The sequence below is a fragment of the Leptonychotes weddellii genome, chromosome 4 (genome assembly GCF_054177405.1).
Source record: "Leptonychotes weddellii isolate Sample4059 chromosome 4, ASM5417740v2, whole genome shotgun sequence".
Taxonomy (NCBI): domain Eukaryota; kingdom Metazoa; phylum Chordata; class Mammalia; order Carnivora; family Phocidae; genus Leptonychotes; species Leptonychotes weddellii.
The window spans coordinates 92,261,952-92,269,057 of NC_138372.1; the positions used below are offsets into that span (position 1 = coordinate 92,261,952).

Genomic DNA, 7,106 nt, shown 5'->3' on the forward strand with positions numbered 1-7,106 from the left:
GCAGGAAAGAACTTTTTGAGGTGAAGGAAATGTTCCATATGTTGTCTTGGGTGGTGGTTACAATGGGGTATGTAATTGTAAAGGTTCATTGAACTAACACTTAAGATCTGGACGTTTTAATGCGTGTAAATCACAGCTCAATTTTTTAAAGTAGAAAAAAGGAGCTTATGGTGGTGGTATTTGGACAGCTTTGGGCCACAGGCTCCAAAAGCATTCACAGCAACCTCTGAGACTCTACGGAGAGTGGTTTTGCAACCAAAATGTGAGATGTGTGCAAACGTCCGTAAGATCCACTGTGGCCACAACTGCAGACACCTATTCTCATTATCCAATTTACAGAACTAAACAGTTATCACTAGAGGGCTTCCCTTCAACGGAGATCTTCCTCCCCACCCCAGAGCTCTCCAAAGGTTGCCAGGATTGAGGTTCTGGATACATGGGGTTGGAAAAAAGTCCCTTCCCATAGAACTTCAAGGGTGACTGGAGCTGCCACCGTTGCAAAGGTCTACACTTTGCAAGAGAGTAACATTTCAAATGGTACTCTGAGAGAGGAGCTAATGGACTGCACAGTGGATTTTCTCGCCAGATGCATTTACTTCACAAGGCAAAAATGCCCATTGTGCTGGCAGATTTCGTCTTTTCATTTAAATCCACAGACTGTGGAGCCCAGACACCTGGCACCGACTGCCGGATGTCTTGCTGCGGGGAGAACCAAGCCTTTATCACACTGTGGCCCTGAAACATGCTTCCTGTGCCTGGGAGGAATGAGAGATATGTTAAAGGTCACTACTTTTGGGGGAGGAGGGAACCTGGAGAAGGCATGAGCAATGAGTATGTGGTAAGAGTTCAAGGTGAAAAGGCTGAGCCAAGAACAAGAGTGCATAAAACTCCAGTCCTGCCTTTGGGAGATAATGAGACCAGAACCCAGGCTCTTTCAACTGGCTTCCAACAGTCTAACAGGTTAGAGCTTTCTCATTTTCTTTCAACTATTCCTGGGCATGGGAGTTTTGCAAAAACAGAGTGGAGGGAACAAAATGGTTTTTGTAAGCCTATAATGACTTGACCTCTCTTTCTGACCATCCCAGGGTCACCTGTAATCTAATCTGCCCCCCATTTTTCTGTTCCTGGAGAGTGCTTCTTGGCAACCAGATTTGACCATGGCTGGGTGGAGCTGCCTTGTGACAGGTGCAGGAGGGTTTCTGGGTCAAAGGATCGTTCGCTTGTTGGTGGAGGAGAAGGAGCTGCAGGAGATCCGGGCACTGGACAAAGTCTTCAGACCGGAACAGCGGGAGGAATTTTCTAGTAAGTGAACTTGAGTTCATGGGTGGGTAGCTCCATCTTAACCCCCTCACAGGTATGGGGAAGGGGTTCTTGTCTAGCAAATCAAGGAAAGTTGTAGCCAAACCGAGGCTGATCCCCTGTCCAAAGTCATCAGAAAGGAAATCACAGGTGGTGTGGTATAAGAGATACAGGGCTGTCAGGAGACTGGGTCTGACCCTGATCTGGAACTAGAGATCCGGATGACTGTAAGCCAGCCACTCTGGCCTCTAGGTCTCTTTTCTTCTCATTTATAAAATCACGTATCTCTCCCTTGTCAACAACTCTTTAATGTTCTGAGGACTGTGGACTTGGCCATGGCTGTGCAACATCTGCAAAGGGCAAGCAAGCCCCGTTACCCTGGAGACCCTGCTAAGGGTTCCCTGCCCTGCTTGAGTGCCCTGGTCTTTCTGTGGCTTCACTCAGCATCTCCAGTGAAGGTGAAGCTGAGTGTCTGTGTGTGTGCATGTGTGTGTGCGTGTGTGTGTGCATGTGTGTGCATGCGTGTGTGTGTGAGAGAGAGAGAGACAGGGTGTGAGGGAGGAAGGTGAAGAGGACACACAGCGTACAGCGTGGGAGGGAGCCAGAGACAGAGTGTGAGGCTCCAGAGTGTGGATTCCTCATGTGGATTCCCTGTACATCTCTTCTTCCCATTTGTCCCTGCTCATCACCACAAGAAAAGTGACTGCAGAATCTGCTCACCGCTCTGCTGTTTTCCCAGACTGCTGCCCCTGGTGCAAAAGCTAGATTTATAAAACCTGTTTCACCCCCCAAATCCTCAAAACAGCCCTGTGAGGAAAGTAGGAACGGGGTCTCACCCAACAGGATGTTGAGGAAATTGAGGTATACAAAGGTAAAGCGACTTGCGGAGGCCTTCTGATTAACGGACCTCAGGGCTCAGAGTAGAGCCTCATCACAGACGCCCCAGTCATAGGGCTCCAGGGCTGCCTCTTGGCAAAGTGAGTCTTCAGTCTCTCCCATTTCCCCACTGTGTGTCCCCAAAGCAATCCCTGTCCCCCTCCCCAGCCCCTGCGGTCTGGACGTCAACACGCAGGCCCCTGGTGCCCAGAAGACCCCACCTCCCCACACGGAGACCCCCCAGCCACACCGCCCTCCAGGACTGCACACATCACTCTTCTCCTCTTCTTTCCTGTGCTCTGAACATCTCAGATGTCTTATTTCCTCTACCCTCTGCTTCAACGATGCCTCTGATGAACACACATGAACATACATGATCAACATCAACTGTTTGCAGCCCTTACGTCTCAGTAATACTTACGGTCTGACAGCTGATGCCCGGGAAAGGCAATGTTCAACCTAGACGAAGGGTTCCCCTGTGTGACCAGTCAGGTGGTGTCCAGGACGGGCAGGGGCTCTGTACAGCTCACAATGGAGAATCCTCACAGTGGTTGCTCTGTGCCAGGCGCTGTGCTCAGTGTTCTATGCGTGTCAACTCATTTCCTCCTTGTAACATCTCTGGGGATGGGTAATATTATCCTCCTCTTTTTTGAAGATGAGAAAGCAGGCACAGAAAGTTGTCTTAGTCTGTCAAGGCTGCTACAACAAGATACCACAGGCTGGGTGGCTTAAACACATCAGAAATTTTATTTCTCACAGTTCTGGGGGCAGAAATCCAAGAGCAAAGCAGAGTGAGGCTCTGGTGAGAGCCCCCTCCCTGGTTCAGAGCCGTGTCTTCTTGCTGTGCCCTCACACCGTACAAGGGGAGAGGGCTCTCTCTGGGATCTCATTTATAGGAATACTGATCCCCTCATGAGGGTCAAACCCTCACGATCTGATCACCTTCCAAAGGGCCCATCTCCTAACAGCATCACATTGTCATTAGGATTTCGACACGTGAATTTGGAGGGACACAAACACTCAGGCCACAGCAAAGACTAACTTGTTCAAGGTCCCCCAGCTGAAAAATGGCAACACCGGAATTGAACCCGAAGGTCTAACTGCAGAGGCTGTGCTCTTAGCCACTAATTTGTCTAGTAGCTTCTCTTTGGGCCTCCCTACAATGCAGCCCACATAACATAAGCAAGTGTATATTTGAGCTACGCAGAATACTTGTCCCGTCCACAGAGCCTCGAGGAGGGAGGGAGCTCTACCTCCACCACCAAGACGTCTGCAGCGCCCTCTTCTGGTCTCTCTGCACCCTTGCAAACTAATAGGTTGATCTGAGCCTGTCTGCTGAAGTCAGCATCAAAGAGACAGAAGAAGGTCGGGGAAAGGCAGAGGTGGAGACCCAATCAGAGAAAATCCTACTGATTCCCAGCAGCTTCTCCCCTGCCTTTCTCCCACTTTAGGGCCTTCTTGGAGCTGCCCAACCATGGGAACTAGCTCAGGGCAGAGCAAACTTGGCAGAGGCTTAGGGAGAGCAGATGGTTCTTCCAAGTTGTAACCCAGGAAGGAAATTTCCCTGCCCTGGATTTTTCACTCTCAGTTTCTCTCTCACTGTTCTCTGGCCTCCATTGCCGATTTCAGTTAAATTGCCTTATCCTTTAAATACATACATACATACATACATACTTAGACTTATCCTTAATCTGCCTCAGAAAAAAAAAAAAGCGCGAGTCCTGCACTTGGGTGACAGGGGAAAGAGAACAAAGCTTGAAGGCAGGGAGCAGGCTTGAGTCTTCACTGGAAGTGTGACTCAGACCTGCCCCTTCACCTGTCTCCGCCGGAGTTGCCTTGCCTGTAGAGTGGAAATCGGAATACCTATGTCATGAGATAGCTGGGAAAGAAGAACCAGAACGCTGTGAGAGTTGTGTGCAAAGCAGAACGCACAAAGTAAGTGTAGAGTATTTATCCAAACCATGTGCAGCACCATGTTTAGGTCACGGGCTCGTCTGAGGTGATGATGTTACTGGCAGGACCGCCCCTTCCGGTGGATTTCAGAGGAGCTGAAGACCCTGAGGTTGAAGCCACTGTCCTTAGCTAGATGGCCAGAAAGTTAGTCCCTTGGTGGTGGACTCATTTTCAGCACTGATATCTGCTTTAGATGATCTCTAATAAGGTTTTTTTTTCAGTTAGACCTCTCATTTGGACCCTTCCTAAATTCCCTGTTACTGGCTTCCCTATCCTTCTGGTCACCTAAGCAGGAAATACTCAGGCTGACATGGACTCTTGCTCTTCCTCTCGGTCTCTCTCCAGTAAGAACAAGGACCCGGCTGCATAAGGTCTGAAAAGTCAAGCGTGTGTATCCCTCCCCTTCCCTGCTTCTGCTGTGGGAGCCCTGGTTCTGTCCTCCTCCTCCGAACTTTGCTGCAGACATTCTCTCGATTGCTCTCTCGATTAATCTCTCGATTGCTTTGCTCCCTCTTAGATGCACCACACCGATCCATTTTACATATTGCAGCCAGGGTTGGCTGCACCTACACCACAACTCTGTTTATGTTTCTCTTCTTGTGCCAAATCCAGGCGGAATTCCTCATTCCCTACAGAATTAAATTCAAATTCTTTCCTCTTATATCCACGCTCCATAATCACCCCACTCTCCTTAATGAATTTTATGAACTTCCCATGAATCTCTTTAACAATTTTCATCCCAGGCATACTTGACTCCTCCCTGCACAAATTCTTTTTTTTTTTTAAAGAATAAAATGGGGTGGAAACGGATGTTTGCTCTTTCCCAATAAATGCTACACATTCTGACTTCTGTGCCTTTGTTTACTTGTTCCTTCCATGGATTTATCTCCCATCTCCACCCTCCACCTGGGTAAACACCACCTTTATCAGGAAACTTCCAGATCCAGAAAGCCTTCCAATGACTTGATTCATGTTCACACAGAGCTCCAGAGCAAGACCAAGGTGATCATGGTGGAAGGAGACATTCTGGATGAGCAGTGCCTGAAGAGAGCCTGCCAGGGCACTTCAGTTGTCATTCACACCGCTTCTGTCATTGACGTCATGAATGTCATTCACCGAGAGACCATCATGAATGTCAATCTGAAGGGTATAGTATCCCAGGGAGGATATGGAGTGAGGTGGGCGAATGAGGCTCAGAAAACAGACCAGGAAGGGAGGAGAGGCCCCCATCACTGAACACCCGCTGAGCCTGCTCCAGCTGCTTTTTCTTATCACCACTGAGAGATTCAAGGCTGTTATGCTCAGTTTTTTAGATGAGGAAACTGGGGCTGAGCAAAGCTAAGAAATTTGTCCAAGTCCCCCTGAGTAGGAAAGCTAGAATTTAAACCCACACCTGTGTGTCTCCAAAGGCCACAAAAGCAGCTCCAATCAAGCATCGACTCTAAGCCAACCTTGAACTCTCATGATCCAACTACCTTCTGCTTCCCCTGGGCGAAGACCAGATCTTACAAGTGCCTCCCTGGTCATCATTTTAGCCCTTCTGTGCACCTCTAAGCTGGTGGTCACACAGTAAGGCCAAGAACTAAGAGCTCTGTGATAGAAGGGCCCCCGTGTCCACTGTGAGCAAAGAGCCACAGCTCCAGGCCAGTTTCCTTCAGGCAGGACTGTGCAGGATCACCCAGCGTAATGAGAACATCTAGCACCTTCCTGCTCACCCCAAAGAAGGATTCCTCTCAAGAGACCTGCAAAGCTAGTTCACAGCAGTCTGGCAGGACTGGCCTCCCCATGATATCTTCTTAATGGTAATAGCTTCCCCTTCTCCATAAGAGTACTTCTTCAGCTCACTGCTGGGTCTGCTATTAAAGGGTCGTTTCTAGCTAGGTGCCCAAAGTACACCCTCCTTAGATCCTCATCCCTTAAATGCCTGGTGGTTCTTTCTGAATTGTGGCTTTCCAACCTACTTTAAAACTAGACACCTTTATGTAAGGGATTAGCTTAAATCCCTTATTAGCTTCACAAGCAAAGTCATCCTTCTGAGCCCTGGAGGCCAGTCTCTCTAGGACCACAGTGCCCCAACCCCCAATCGCATCTGGTTCTCATGACCTGCTCTACAAAGTTAGTCGTTAGACAGAGGCTCCTTTTCTAAAGCAACTCATTGCTTTAGGGTCTCCAGCCTAAAGTAGCACAGTCTCAAAAAAGACCCTTTCTAGTTTCTACTTAGCCATACCCTCATCACTCCCACACTGCAAGTAGGGTGCTGCTAAATTAACCAAGTTTTCCCTTTTAGCCCCCTCTGCTAATTCCTGCTCTCCAGGACTCCCAACAGCAGAGGATTTGAAATCCCTGAGAAGTGGTAGAGGCATCAGTTAATTAAAACTAATGTCAGTTCCAGGTTTAGAAGATACTTCAAATAATGGTCATTTTTCCCTCTGCAGGTCAATTGGCCCCAAATTTTCTCAGCCTCTAGTTTTGATTTTTTTTAAAAATGAGTCTGTCTCTCCCAAAAATCAAATTGCACAAAGACCTTAAAAAGGATTATTTTTAATACCAAAAAAAGAGAGAGAGAGAGAGAAATAAAAAACGATGCTTTGCGGGGAATGTTCTTTCTTGTGGAGAAGGCGCTCTGCATTACCTCCCCCAGCTAAAGGGATTCTGCAAGATCCTCCCATTATAGGTATTAACCACCAGAGGGCACACTTCCCCTTCCGGTTCTCCACCAAGCTCAACACAGAAGGCCAGTGCCAGGCTCCAGAATACTAAGTAAAAGGACGGTTTATCACCCTCACTTTTCAGACCTGGGTAAAGGGAGTCACAGTCAGAATTAGGAGTGGCCTTTGTAGGGAGCACTCAATCAGGACTAGGTAAAATTCCAGTCCATATTCTGAGAGTATGGCCTCATAATTTTTTTTTTTATTTAAAATAAACTGTTTTTAATGAAGTGGTAGGGATAAATGATAATTTTCTTTTTTTTTTTTTTT

The 7,106-nt window shown here is 47.9% G+C and overlaps 1 long non-coding RNA gene across 1 annotated transcript; it reads left to right on the forward strand.

Annotated features, from left to right (window-relative positions):
* Positions 1 to 860: 860 nt before the first annotated feature.
* Positions 861 to 5,303, forward strand: LOC102732064 (uncharacterized). Its single transcript, XR_014144125.1, has 3 exons — positions 861 to 960; positions 1,086 to 1,302; positions 5,111 to 5,303. It is a non-coding gene; the product is annotated as an uncharacterized LOC102732064 (long non-coding RNA).
* The last annotated feature ends 1,803 nt before the right edge of the window (positions 5,304 to 7,106 follow it).